Here is a 16,485-nt window from a genome sequence, read left to right on the forward strand (position 1 = left end):
GGGAGTCAATGAAGAATGTATAGATTTTCTCAACCTCATGGTTGGAGGAGATATTACTCAAGCTACATGGAGTGACATACAACTACTTTGCCAAAATTATTCAAGAGCTGCATTAAGAAATCCTAGAGGATCCAAGTACATGTCATCACAAAGCAAATCTAACTCTAGAGTTTAAAAAATGTTGTTGACCAATCTATTCAAAGATTTTTAGCAGGACATCATCAATAATATGGCCACACAAATTGACACTCTCCAAGCTAAACAAAAACAAGAAGTTGCAGAAGCAATGTTGTCTGAATTCCATCCACATTGTAGATAGAAGAAAAATGAGTGCAAATGTAAAAGTTGGCCAGCATTGATAAGAAAATGCATCAACCAGACTTTCATCAAATTGAGGATGATGAAGGACAAATTTTCTTTGTGGCACAAAGAAAACCATGGGTTCAAAGACAAGGTATGCCACTTGATCCTTTATCTTTTAATGGTCCATATTCATATGCATCTAATAATCAATGGAAAAACCAATATACTCCTAATATTGGCAATTATGGGAATCCTCAATGGAACTATCAACCTAATTCTTGGTCTAGACCCCAAGATCAATGGCAGCCACCTCAAGCGAGTTGGCAAGCTCAACAATCTAGTTGGCCCCAACAACAACCTTGGAGAGGACAACATTGGTCTAACCAGGTTAATCCACCTCCAACCTCTCAGCCAAATATTATGCCACCTGCAAATGTTTTGCCAAGACCTACACAAATTCCTACCCAACCTACCCCTAATCCTAACAATAAACCACAACAACCTGTGTATTCAGCTAAGTTTAACCAATATCCTCCCTACTCAGTTAATATCAGTGATGTTCATCTAAGGTCGGGAAAAACTTTGCAATCACCAACCACTCCTGTAATCACAGGGTTAACCAATGAGGAGGAATAAATAGTTGAATCTACCCCAATTTTATCACTTAATGACCCTAAATATCCAAACCCTCCATTCCCTCAAAGATTGGCTCAACCAAAAATCTGTTCCTGAGCCAACATTTGATTTCTTGGATCAGCTTAAGCAAGTCTCCATAAAAATTCCTCTTTTCCAGGATATTATGGACATACCTATATATAGAAAAGCTCTTAGGGAAGCTTGTTTACAGAAACCTGGACAGAAGAAAAAGGACCCCACAACAGTTCATGTCTTGGTTAAACTAGCTGACATCATGCTGGTAAAAGTGATCATGCCTAAGTACTCAGACCCTGTTAGTCGAGTCATTTCAATTATGATAAATGGAGTCATGATTCAAAATGCTCTCATAGACCTAGGAGCTGCTATTAATGTAATGACGAAGGAGATTATGCAAAGTCTAAATTTGGCCCATATAAGACCTACTCATACAATCCTCCAATTAGTTGATAGTTCCATAGTTAAACTGGATGGTATTATAGAAGACATTGTGGTAACTCTTGAATCTTGGGAGTATCCTATTGATTTTATGATTCTATCACCTAAGACTACTTTGGGAGGCTATCCAGTTATTTTGGGAAGGCCTTGGTTGGCTACGATAGATGCTTATATTGGTTGCAAATCTGGGAACATGACTATTTCAAATGGAGATAGTAAAAGCGCTACCCTAAGGTGCAAAAGCGTTGTTTTAAGTTGTAAAAGTGTTATTTTATTGAGAAAATGTGTGCTTCTAAGGGATAAAAGCGTTGTACTGTTGCTCAAAAGTGATGTTTTGTTGGTCAAAAGCATTATTCTGCGCAACAACTGCATGATTTTGACTGTATTAAAAAGGTTTTTCAATATTTCCAGCAAGTTGTCAGATTTTTGCTCAATTCAGACTGATGATTTTTCAAGTTTTTGACCATTTTGAGAACGTTTTTGTAAACACAAAAGACACAATGTTTTTGAAATCAAAGTGCACAAGCAAGTACAAATCCTATGGTAGGCCGAGACAATAATTGTTAAGTCTCACATGGGGTTTCCCTCGAGGCTATGCTATTCAGAGCGGATATTTAGGTGCTTGACCCCACTGGCTCTACCCTCGACACTCACTTCTCTGGGGCAGCCAAGCATCATTTTCTATGAAAACTCCCCATGGAAAACTTCATATCTTTACTAAGAACTGTATGTGTGTGAGTTGTTTCAGAGGTCCGACCTCCTGCGCCAACAATTAGAAGGATTTTGGCAGCTAATACAAATGGTTTTTAGTAAGGGCTTTCGGTCATGTGGCCATACATGCGACATTTTACACTCTGTAAATACAAAAGGTTCCTAACTTATAGAGGTTACGCTCCATAGGGTTTATGGGGAAACATAGTGTCGGTATGAACTAATCAACACATGTTGTCTATGACTTTCATCACAAACACGATTTATTTAGAGTGGATCGGAAAGACTCGGTATTAGCTTGTTTCCACTTGGGTCGTTCCCCTCTCACTAGCCCCCTCAAGGAAGCTCGGGAACTCAAGCCCTCTAAAGGTTACACATAAAGGAAATAGGTCTAGTTTTGTTATCACCATATGAAAGTGAGAGCATACTCGCCTACTACTTCAACAAACATGGAAGAGAAAGGTTTATTTTAAGCCTTCTAAGAATCTATGTGCAACTACTTTAAGGAAAACACTCAAATGCAAGTTGCATGCTGTTGATTATCCTCCTGGTTAGACTAGATGAGCCAGATATGATGTTTTACTTGAAAAATCCTTAATTTAGTTAAGTGAGGAAATGCATAAAATTTTCTGAAAATGAACCCTGCACCCACAAATGTCAATAGTTTTCAAATTCTTAAGTCTTGGACATTCGGACCTGCAAAATTGTTAGCTTTCAGATTATAAAAATTCAAATTTCACCCACTGAGAGAACAAAAGCGCTATCCTAACAAGAAAAAGCGCTATCCTAGATGGCAAAAGCGCTATACTAAACAACAAAAGTGCTAACTTGTACAAAAAAGGCGCTAACCTATTTCTTGAATGCACGAATTCATGATTAAAAGTGCTATTCTATTTAAAACAGGCATTAACCTAAGCGATACAAGCGCTAACCTACTTAACAAATGCGCTGTCAAATTTCACAAATGCGTGAAACTGGCTTACAAAAGCGTTAAATTGATTCTACAAGAATAAGACAAGATATTAGTGTTGGCATTTGCATGAAGATTGCATTAATGATATGTTATGTTGTCATTGATGTCAATTAAATGGGTAATGATATTTTTGATATTGTTGTAATATTGTTACTGTAACCGGTAGGAAGAATTTGTGGAGTGAACCGATAACTGGTGTAAACCTTATATATTGATGTAACCGGTAAACCCTACCTATTGTTTTTGATAAACCCTAACTGATTAAGTTTGGTGAATTGGTTATATTGGTTTATGATCTGATGATGAGCGGTAATGATTATGACACATATGATTATTGTATGAAGACAATTCAAAGAGATTTTGGCGAGTTGTTGTAACGGTTGTTGTCTAGGGAATGAGCAAATGTATTGCATCTAATGCAAAGCGCGTGATGAGTTACTAAGTTCGATGAAGTGGTGATCAAGGAGCGATCAAGGTTTTCTTGATTGATGTGCAGAGATTGCTATGTAATCCAACGGTCATACTTGAACTGATTTGTTTGTAATCTCTATGAGAATTAGGTTTTTGTTGTGTTACTGACCTAATTGATTTGTATTTAAGGTTGATGAAGTTGTTTAGTTTAATGAGCTGGCAAGGAGATAAACATAGTTCAGTTGAGTGTGTGGTTGCCAAACCGGATGATGTATCTACCGTTTGAGTAAAGGCAGATAGGAGCATGAAATGGATCTGATCAAGCAAGTGTAGTGCTATTCAAACAGATCAGCAAAATCCTGTTGTTTTTAACAATTACAACATAATTGAAATCCCCTAACCGGGTAAGCTCTAACAAGCTTGGTGTTATTAAATCCTCTAACAAGGTGGTCCATTAGATTGGATTTTTAAATCCTCACAGGGTATTGCTTCTAACAAGGCATTTGTAGTGAATCCCTTAACCGGGTGATTCCTAATAGGATCAGTTCTTAACATGACTTTTTGTAAAGCTTTAACAGGCTAGGCTCCTAATAGGGCGAACTTCAGAAGAGTTCAGATAGTTATCTTGTGAGTCTCATCTCACTGTGGTTTTTACCCATTTTGGTTTCCACGTCAAAAATATTTGTGTCAAGTGGTGAATGTTTTTGTGGTTATGTTATCATGGTTGATTCACTTAACTACTTAACTATTTTGATAAGTCATGATAACCAGAAGTATTGAGATATGAAGAAGTTATTTACTATTAATTTGTTGTAATAGTCAACCGGTTTATCCTATGAGTTTCTATCTTGACAGAGTTATTATTCTAAGTTTACATTGAGAGATTGATTTGTGAGATTGGTGAAGTTCGTATCAGTTTTTCTATCTACTGATTCACCCCCCCCCCCTCTCAGTAGTTGACCGGATACTTATTCTTTCAACATACCATCAATTAGAAAGGTAAGTGCGAGGCCTGAGCCCCACAGTGGGCACCAAAAATGTTGAGGCTAAAGTTGAACTCCAAAGAAATGTCCTGAAACTTGTTAGTCCATCATGAGATATAAAAGAAAGCTACATGAAAACTTAGCTTCAACCAATGAAACATCATGAAATAAAAATAAATAAAAGAGATTATACCTTCATGATTTATGTCTCATTGTGTCCTAACTCCATTGTTCTTGGTTGCAGATAATTTTGCTCTCAGACAAGCACAGGTAGCTTCCAAGATGGCATATGAAGAATGGACTGCTAGTTAACTAATACTATGATATGCATATGCAAATGATTTAAGCTAACATGATATTAAGCTATGATAAAAATTCTAAAACTGCTAATTGCTTCAAACTCAAACTCACAGATGCAAAATAAAGACTCCTAGAATGACTATAAGATTAGCTATTAGACTATTAGTTTCAAAATGGCTTAGGAGACCTCTTTTTATAGATTTTTTGGTGCATGGGCTTAGGTGGCAGAGGTTAAATGGTCATGATCGAATCTTGCAAATTGGATGGCTATGAGTAAGAAGTTGAATGTTGAGAGAAAGGGGGAAGGAGAAGACAAGTGTCACTCATCTCACCTTGACTGAGTTGAAGACTTGAGAGGATATAGGATAGTTAGAGAAGATGTAGGAATGAGAGGACAAGTGGACTCAAGTCCTCCTAAGATATAGGGATGTTGGAGAGAATATAGAAGAAGGTTAGGAAATATGTATAAGCACACAATATTTCATTTATTTTGGAAGTTGGAGATAAGTGGCTAATAAATGGTTTATTTTATTGAATTAATCTAGCCATATGATAGATGAGTTGGCAAAGAAGAAATGATGTGGAGATGGAAAGGTGAGTTGGAAATAGAATTAAATAATTAAGAAATTATTTAATAAATGAGACTATAGGATAGAAGATAGAGGAATAATTAAATATTAGATATTTAATTAATTGACTAGAAGAAAAGGATATAATGAATTAATTAATAAAATATTTCAATTAAATTAAATAATAGAATAATATGAAATGAATTAAATAAATTAATCTTTTCAAATTAACTATTTAATAGAAGAATAATTATTAAATAAATATAAAATATTTATATTTATTTAATTGCTCATAGCCATTTTTATGTGTATACAACTACCCAAAAAGATCACTTTCCACTACCTTTCATTGATCAGGTACTTGATTCTCTGGCAGGTAAGAAATATTTCTCATTTCTTAATGGGTTTAGTGGTTATACTCGGATTCAAATTGCACCAGAGGACCAGGACAAGACAACTTTCACTTGTCCCTGGGGAACCTATGCTTACTTTGTCCTTCCATTGGGGTTATGTAATGCTCCAACAACATTTCAAAGAGCAGTTCTAAGTATTTTTGCAGACATCTCACATAATTGTATGGATATCTATATGGATGATTTCACCACATACGGTGATGAATTTCATGAAGCACTTGATAATCTATCTAAGGTGCTATAGAGATGCCAAGATCATAATTTGTCACTCAATAGTGAGAAATGCTTTCTTATGATGCAAGAAGGAGTAGTATTGGGACATTACATTTCAGCTAAAGGAATTCAAGTGGACCCTGCTATAATTGAGGTAATTCAAACTCTTCCAGTCCTTGCCAAGCAAAAAGATGTACGTAGTTTCTTAGGGCATGTTGGTTACTATAGGAGATTTATCAAAAAAATTAGTACTATTGCAAGCCCTTTGTATGGTCTTTTATTAAAAGATGTTGACTTTCAATGGACACCATTGTATGACAAAGCATTTCAAGAGCTCAAAACAATACTCATATAGGCACCGGTCCTACAAGTCTCTAAGTGGAAACTTCCTTTCTATATATATATTGATGCCTCCTACCATGCAGTAGGAGCAGTTCTTGCTCAAAAAGAAGGAGCCTTAGAAAATGCAGTCTATTTCAGTAGCAAAAATGTGTAGGGAGCTTAAATCAATTACACTGTCACAGAAAAGGAGATGTTAGCAATTATATATGCTATCAATAAGTTCAGACATGACATTACATGATACCAAGTCTTTGGTTATACTGATCATACAACAATAAGATACCTTATGAATAATTAAACCAGTTGTTTTAGGAAGACTAGCAAGATGGTTGTTCTTGATGCAAGAAATTGATATTACCATCATTGACAAACCAGGAAAGACAAATGTTGTTGTTGATTGCTTATCCAGACTTACACACCAGCCTAATGAGCCTATAATATATGACTCATTTTCAGATGATCATTTGTTTGCAATCATAGTGCACATACCATGGTATGCAGATATAGCTAATTGTTTAGTTATCGGTAAGGTACCTAACTACTTTTCCCCAAAGGATAAGAGAATTTTTCTTGAAAAGAGATTTCCATACACATGGGTAAATGGATGTTTGTTATATACTGGACTAGACAATGTTATGACAAGATGCATTAGAGAAGATAAAACATTTGACATCCTCCATGCATGCCATGATGAACCTTGTGGTGGTCATTTTGCAACCAAAAGAACAACCATCAAAATAGTTAACACAAGGTATTATTGGCCTACTCTACATAAGTATGCAGCTAACTATACTAGAAAATGTGATAGATGCCAGAGGATGGGGTGCCCAACAAAGTTAGATGAGATGCCACCGCATCCACAGGTAGTTGTTACACCATTTGATAAATGGGGTATGGACTTCATTGGTCCAATTGATCCTCCATCTAATGGAAAATCCTACATCTTAGTCTGTTCTGACTACCTAACTAAATGGGCTGAAGTCAAAGCAATTAAACATGCCAGGGACAATAAAGTTGCAGAGTTCCTGTATGAGGATATATTTACCAGATATGGAGTACCTCGAGAACTTGTAACTGAGCAAGGTGCGCAATTCACATCTAGCTTGATTGCTGCTATGATAAAGGAGTATAATATTAGACAAAAAGTCTACACCCTATCATCCTCAAGCTAATGGTCAAGCTGAAGTGACTAATAGATAAATTGAGGCCATCCTCACAAAAATAGTTGCACTACATAGGAAAGATTGGGCATATCTCCTCCCTGAAGCATTCTGGGCCTACCACACATCCTGGAAAACAATAACAGGGTTTACACCCTTTGAGCTGGTTTATGGTAAACATGTTGTCATGCCCATTAAATTTGAGTATAAAACTCTGCGTACAATAGTACAATTGGGTATGCAATTGTCAGAGGCATAGCAAGAAAGAATATTGCATCTCAATCAGTTAGATGAATTAAGGAAATCAACATTATAGAACACAGTTTTAGTCCAACAACATTGCATGAAGTGGCATGATAAATACATCAAACCTAAAACTTTTCATGCTGGGGATTTAAGGATAATCTGGGGAAGTTACAAACAAGGTGGCTAGGCCCTTATGAAATTGAACAAGTGTTTGATAATGGCGCAACCAAGTTGGCAACTATTGATAATGCAAGGTTCAAACTGGTTGTCAATGGCCATAGACTCCGCCTATATCTTAAACCAAGCACTAAGGAAGAGTTTCTTCAACAATTTTAACCGCTTACGAATCTTCTTGCAACCACTAAAGGAGAGCCTTCGGGTCCACCATTTACTTGATGACAGTTGTCAAAAATCATAATAAACACTCCATGTCCACCTGGAGTTTCTTTTTCCATTTCATTCCACGTCGTCTCCATATCATTCTGTGTTCTTGTCTTTCATTTCACTTCTGCCACCATAATTCTTCTTTGAACATTTCAACAACAATTTGCTCTTACATCGCACATACCAACACACATCACAACGTGCCACAATCACATCCCAAAGAACGTAAGTATATTTACACTTTCATGATTATGACTTTTGATTCATATTTTTTGTCATTTCATTCAAATTTTAAATAATGATGATTGCATTCTGATTTCCTACCCTTACACATGTGTGGACACTATGTCTATCTTCAGTTAGGGGGGGGGGGGGGGGGGGGGGCAATTGATTGTGAGATAAGGTATTTTCATTATTAGACCTATAAAATTTCAATAAGCACGTTAACTCAGGTTAAAGGAATGGGTTAGTTTTTACTTGCCATTGTTAAAGTCTAGTTTATTCCTAATTTGGCAAATTTTTAAACTTTTTCCTTTCAAGTCAAGTTTGTGTAAAACCCTGTTCTATTTGGAAGTCTACCTAGTACACACCATTTCCTCTTGTTGTCTGAAAGCATAAAGCTTCATATCTTTGGGTTAACATAACAAGATTTTCTTGAAGAAAATAACAATTGCAATAATGGGAGGTTCCCCTATTGATTGAGAGCCTACCGACCACACTCTGATAATACAAGATGAGGAATGTGAACCTTTGAATAAAGGATATGGGTGGTTAGATTATTTCCTAAAATTGCATACTTATGATGATGATGTAGCCCTCGAATTTGCACAATCTTTGAAGAATGATATGGCTGTGGTGAAAGGATTGAGAATTCATGTTATAGAGGAGCGTATTGCTCAAGTTTCTGGTTTGCCTAGGAACGATGAACCATTTTCAAAAACTAGCGATACCAAGTCTGCCAGAGCATAATTTATAGAGCATGGTGACCCTCCTTTGGATGTCACTAAGAAAGGAACTAACATGTTGTCTCTTCCACCTCTCTAGGCTTATAGGGTAGCCTATATTATTAAGTACATTACCTGTGAGGGGAGACAATATCAATTGCATTTTGTTCATTTCAAATTGTTACGTCATTTAAGACATGGTAGACAGATGTATGTTCCAAATTTCCTTTACAATATACTTAAGTAAATGGCAACTCAGTTACAAAAAGGTAACCTTCAATCTGTGTCTCACCATTTCTTAATTCAACTATTAGTTGAGCAAGCCATAGTAGAAAGCAATCCCAGGATGCAATGGGTAGATTTTCTGGCTATAAGCAAGGCTCATCCATTAAGGCAAATTTCCAGCTCTGGAAAAGCAGCAAGGGCTTCATCTTCTAAACCTACTAAGGATCATAGTGAAAAATTTTCTAGTGAAGATGAAAATGCCACTCAAAACTCACTCAGAAAGCTCCTAAAAAAATGAAACCCTCATCCAAGAGTAAGAAGAACAAAAAAATTAGTTCTGGGAACTAGGGTTCAGAAGAAGAAAGAGGGAAAATTTTCTAAAAAGGAGGAAGCAAAGAAACCTACGACCTCTGCAAAAACTCAGGAAATGGGAAACCCTGCAGCAAAAGGTCGATCATCTAGCTGAAAAATGAAAGAAATGGAAAGACCAAAGAAGCCTACAAGAACTAGTCATAGGCTAAAAAATAAGTTTAAAGGAAAATTAGCTGCAGGAGAAAGAATTAAAATTCTAAGCTCAGAATCTGATGAGGAAGAGTCTCCTCAAGAAAAATCTCCTAGGGTATTGTCTCAATCCTCTTCTTCTAATGAAGAAGAAGAGCAGAAATATGAAATGTCCCATTCAGAAGAGTTCTCAGAAGAAGACGAAGAAGTGGATGAGAATCCAAGAGCCAATAAAGAGTTAGGAGGAGAAAAATTGAATGAAACAAAGCATGAAATTTAAAACATGGTTCAGACTAATGCGAAGGAAGAACAAAAAGAAGCAGAGGATGAACAAGAAGAAGAGGAATAAGCAAAAGATGAAGAAGAAGAAGTGCTAGCACATTTTGGAGAAATCAATCTAAACATTGATTTAAATATTAGTGATAATACTTCTAGACCTCAACAAACCAGTCAGGATAAGCCTGATAATGAAAGAATTGTTTCAACTAGGTTAGCAAATCTAGCTGAGGCTATTGAGAAAGTGAATCAAGAAGAACAACAAACAAAAGTTAAGGTAAGTGTGCATGTTCCACCTTCTTTTTCTTGGGGATCTATTACTTTTGGATTATTACAATTATTAGAAAATAAGGAGGAAGAATGGAAAAAGTAAAAGGAGGCATTAGAAAGAAAACTGCAGGAAAAAGATGTAGTAATAAACAAGTTGGAGGATTGGATAGATAATTTAGCTACTTTTTTTACCTCAAGTAGTAGAATGTAAACCTCCTCCAAGAGTATATTCTCTTTATTTGAAGGAATTGCATCTTTCCTACAAGATAGGTAGGGAGCTGTCAGGAGTGAATTCATCATTAATGACTCCTGATGAATTTTGCAATGCCTATAAAACCTCTTTTCCTGAGCAAAATAATTTACTTTGTGAATTATATCTTCACAACTATGTTATTTCATACACACCTCAGTGGAACCCACTTCTTTCTATCATATATGTTCATCTTAGGGCATTTATGTCCTATATTCAGAATGAAAATATGAGGGGTGAACATGCTGGAGAATATATGGATATGGAAAAAGTTGCCCCATTATCATTGAGGGCTGAAGTAGGGGACCCAGATGAAGTTTACTATAGATGGAACTAACTTACTTCCGATCTAGGGGTCAAAAGAAGGATTTAATCATTGAGAGAAGAAGTTCACACCGAATTTGAAGAAATGGCAGAAACATCCGCAAGAACAATGTATGGACATCTAGCTCGGAGATGGAATGGATTACCTGAGGACCTAAAGAAAGTAGAGCCACATTCTTTGAGAAACTATCATGCAGCACTCAAGCAAGCAACCACCTATATACATTTGGGGCGGTCACAACAGGAAAAGTGGATTCCTTTGATCTTCCAACCGCTTATATTATGGTGGCCTATTCCTCACTGGGAGGAATTACAGTATTATGATGTGGAATAGGAATGAGAAAGATGGGAGAATATCAGAGAGAACTAGGGGTTCTACTGGAGCCCTATTTCTAAGACATGAGGGGAGACTTCTGCTATTGACTTCAAGCTACTGAATTGGATTGAAAATCAAAAGACATTTGCCGAGGGAACATCTGTCGGTGGACCAACAAAACCTTCAGTTGGGGGGTGTGATGAGTTATAGTTTTATGGTTCTTTCATAGATAAGTTTGCCATCTTTAGGGGTTTTTGTATTTGTTGATGGACTTCATAAACATACTTTAATCGACCTTATATGCTTGTTTTGATAAGTCTTATTACCTATAGTTGAAACCTTTATTTTTATTTTTATTTATATTCACTATCGTGGAATCTGGAGGTGTCCCCGCCGAAGCGAGACTAATCCCCCAGTGTGTACGACTTGCTCACAAGGTAGCAACACATACAGAGTTAACACAGTCGGGGACTCAAACTCAAGACCATGGGGAGCATACCCACGCCTTAAGTTGCGATCCACGACCGGGCGAGCTAAGGCCGAAGCCCTAAAACCTTTATTTTGACAAAACCATGAACCTTATAAATGCAATTATAAGTATTTACTTTTTTTATGTGTGACTAATGAATATGTTCAAAATAAATGATCATGATGTGTGGATAGAATGTTTTCTCTAACCTTTGCGTGGTAGATGTATGGAATGATCTTTATGAAGGAACATGGTCTCATTCATAGCAATAGGGTAACATGGACAAAGGATGGACATCAAGGCAGGAAGAGTTCAAAAATATGTTGAAGACTTGGTCACTATTGTCCCTACTCAATAAGGAGTCTGCAGACTAATCCTAATCCGTTAATAAAGACTATTAGTTGTCATGAGGGATGTTAGAGAGGATATAGGGAAGATCTACAAATGTTTAAAGAAGGACAAGAGTCCTAATTATCTTATCTTTCCTAGATTTTATGAGTTTTAAATAAAGCTTCCACCTAGATAGTAGGAAGTGGAGCAAATGTTTTGGGTTGTTGTTAAGGATGAATGTTATAAATCCTTTGTGCATTCCTGTGTTAGTTAGTTCCTAATTTTGTATTAAGTAATGTTATGATGTCGAGTTGATCTCTGAATAAATAAGAGTATCTACTTTCCAAGTTAATATGGCGTTTCTGATATGGTTGTGGGCTTAGTTAGTTAATTTTTGTTATAGTTCTAATTCCAGGAGACTCATCCAAGGGGGCCCACTTGGTGAGAATTTTGTATGGTTGTCTTTTATGAACTTTGTTCTTTATGTTGCTTAGTTTTATTTCATTCACTTTCTCGTTGTTTGTTCCTACAACCACAGTTTGTAACTCTATGATTGTTCCTGCAGCCACAGTCTGTAACTCTATGACTGTTCTTGTAGCCGCATCAGGGCATAATAGTTATTTATGTACAAGTTGAAGAATTGGTATTTTGTTAGCATAAATTAATGTTATCTTTAAAGTCATGATTTCAAGAATTTTTCTTTTCTGTAAATAGTTGTTCAATCACTTTCAATTGCCTAAAAATAGAATAAACTTGTTCCTATATGTTCTTAGTTCATATACCTTGCAATCCCATTTCAAGTTGCACATCCTCAGATTGATAAATAAATGAGGCAAAAGAATGGAATTTGGATAGATGCGTAATGGAAACTTGTGTTCCTAGTCTGAGTACCTAGTTGTGTGTGATAGCCATTGTTTTGCACCCATAAAATTATGAAAATATTGAATAAGAAGGTATATCACATGTATGTATGTGTGTGTGTGCACATTCTAATTTAAACATATTTGGAAAGCAAATTGAAGCAATAAGACATCTTTCTAGTTATCATTCTAAAGGACTGTAATTTTACGTAGTTGCTTGAATTAACATACATTCTATAAAAAAAAATAGAAGTAAAAGATCTTTATCTCTAAATAATTGATTCTTCAACTAAAATGTAATTCCATTAACCAAATGCAAAAGTAACCTAAGAGCATACCTCCCCCACTCCACAATTTTATTAAGCATTCCCAATTTACAAAAAAATCCTAAGAATTTCAGTCACTAAACTTCATTTAATGATATTTCATCAACAACTTATAATAGTTCTATTATCAAAAAGTAATACCATCCATTATTATTGAATCTAAATAAAATATTACTCTTATGTCATTCATAACAATAGTGTCTTATAGCTTTATTACAAGGAATCAATCTTTCTATATGGCTAAATATTCATTGCCATTAATGTACAAAATGGGATATGGAAAAGGATGTATTACAGTATAGGAGTAATTAAGATTCTATTTAGGTTCATTTTTTTCATGAGAAGGGCATTTCCATGATTGAAAGTGAATAAATTGGTTATGAAGTTAGATTGAACCTATTAAAAAAGGAATTTTATTATAATCTTTACATTTGATTAATTAAGGTTCATATATGAACAAAAACCAACAGGTCTCAAGGATAGAAATAAGAATTGAGTAAATATAATGTTTCACCATAACTAAGGTTCATATTCACACACACACACACACACACACACACACACACACACACACACACACACACACACACACACACACACACACACACACACACACACACACACACAGAGAGAGAGAGAGAGAGAGAGAGAGAGAGAGAGAGAGAGAGAGAGAGAGAGAGAGAGAGAGAGAGAGAGAGAGAGAGAGAGAGAGAGAGAGAGAGAGAGAGAGAGAGAGAGAGAGAGAGAGAGAGAGAGATTATCACCTGTGATATTGTTGTGTATATATACATGACAATATCATAGATGACAATCATTCTTTTGAGTCATAGTATGGTTAGGTTAAATATATCACACTTTTAGCTTTAATGTTTGGAAGGGCTTGATAGATTATATTTTGATATGTATCTAATCGACCTTTACAAATTTTCTACTTGATTATACAAGAAAGGAATTGACACACACTTTTAGAGTCATGCTAGTAAGATTTAATTGACTTATGTGAAAGGAACTATAGAAGAGATTATTGTGAGTGTTTCTTATGGATAATGCATTCCCAAGAGCCTGCATCAACTAAGAATTTGGAGATCACTCATCAAATAGATTGAAGTTAAAGAAAATAATATGACTCAATTTTCTTGAACAAAATAATGTATTTTTAATAGAATCAACCCAACAATATAAGAAGAACTAACTAAAGATCTCCTCAATCCTCCCACACTCATCGACTATTCTCAACTAGCAAAATTTTTAGAAAAAATAATATAGATTTTGTGCAAAACTATGCAATGCAAGATGCCTAATAAATAGATGAATGTTGATATGCAAACATGGCCTCCATCAGTCTCATTTATCGAATCGATCCCCTTCAACATTGACATAATAAATGAATGCAATGACAAAATAGGTAAAGCTACAATCACTTAGTAGTGGTGATGGCTCCAATTGCCTCCTATTTTAGGGAAGCAAGTCATAATGTGAGTCATCACTCTCTATTTGTGTCCCTAATAAAAATCATTTTATAGTTTGCCTTTGTCATTTGGTATGTCACTTGGCTGGTGTTTGCAATATTCTCTATTGGTTATGCTCCAAAGTTTATGTTTATTGCAGAACATAAGAGGAAACTGCCTTTATGAGAGGTGCTACTCAAAAGCATGATAATATAATATTTCCATTTGTATTTTGGTTTGCAATATTACAAAATAGTTTGATGCTATTTTTAATGCAAATAGATTTTTAAGATTTGCAACTTGGTTAATATTTGAATGCTTAAGTTTGATCTTGATAGTTTGAAATATATAAAATGTGGTTTTGGAACCACTTTATCAGATTGGCCTCCAACATATATAAATGAGGTTTGATTTAATAAGTTATAACAACATGATAAAATGTCTACAATATGATTGTTGGTATATATGTGTGTGTTGGAGTGCGAGTGTATGTATGTGTGTATGCGTGTATATGTGTGTGTATATATGTATATATATGCATATATATACATATATATGTATACATATAGATACACATATACATGTACATATGCACATACATACACAGACATATGTATGTATGTATGTATGTATATATGTGTGTGTGTGTTTCGTTATGTATATATACATATGTGTATATACGAATATCATTCAAATACCAAATTACTATGTATGCATCTATGGATACATATACACATATATTATCCACGATGTGTGTGTATGTGTGTACATTTATTTTTATTTCTGAAAAACAATGATATGTACCTAAAATCAAAACAAAAGCATATAGATATGAATACATAGATATAAGCTCAAGGTATGCAGATTTATCTTATTTTCAAACTAATTGAAACAATGCAATGACAATAAATATAGACATCATCAAATCACTCTAATCGCATCTATCATATCATTCTATGTGGGTATCTAAATGAGACCATGTGGTGTGTGACACAAGTATCCATCATGATCATTCTTTACCAAGTGGCTAGATCGATATCCTCGATCATGTTCTCATCTTCAATTCATACTTTCACTTAGTTGGACTTAGGCACACGTCAATAGTTATCTCTAAAAATAATAGCTGAAGCATAAGGAATTCATTTTAATATCATAATTAAACCATCTTTTCATTTGCATTTTTTAAAAATAACTCTTAATTGTAATCGATTAATCGTGAAATAATTAACTCATAATATAATCCAATTTATTACATTATTAAAGGAAGTAAAAGGATGGGATGTGAAATCCTTCCCCACTAGGAAGACATCATCTCGATTTCTTATGAGACTTACTCTAATGCAATAGAATTATATAAAACTAAATCATAGTAATAGTTTGTATCATTAGCCTTCTCTCATGTAGTACTATCTAATGGGTACACATTAATTCATCAAAATTCATCTATTCAATTGTCAAATCCAAGAGACCAGGTGAACTCCATTTCTGCCTTTTAATTTCACAAACTAGGTTACCTCTTTTCGACAATGTTCTCTTCCTTGCAATGGTGTTGACCTATTTGTAGCACTCATAGAAATAACACTAAAATCTAAATCCTTGTCAGTACCCTTAATTTAAAATTTAAAACATAGATTCCTCAAAATTTCTCTTTATCCAAATAAGATTCAATTATCTGAATGTTTAAATAAATAGGAACAATTTCTCCATATCTCTCCATAACTTCAAAATCATATTCATGCACATAAATACTTATTCTTACCATTCCTTGACAATTTGATGAATTGATTATATTCCTCATCATGTTTATGGCATGTCTTTATACATACTTGCACAAATATCAAGACCT

The sequence above is a fragment of the Cryptomeria japonica genome, chromosome 5 (assembly GCF_030272615.1).
Source record: "Cryptomeria japonica chromosome 5, Sugi_1.0, whole genome shotgun sequence".
NCBI lineage: Eukaryota > Viridiplantae > Streptophyta > Pinopsida > Cupressales > Cupressaceae > Cryptomeria > Cryptomeria japonica.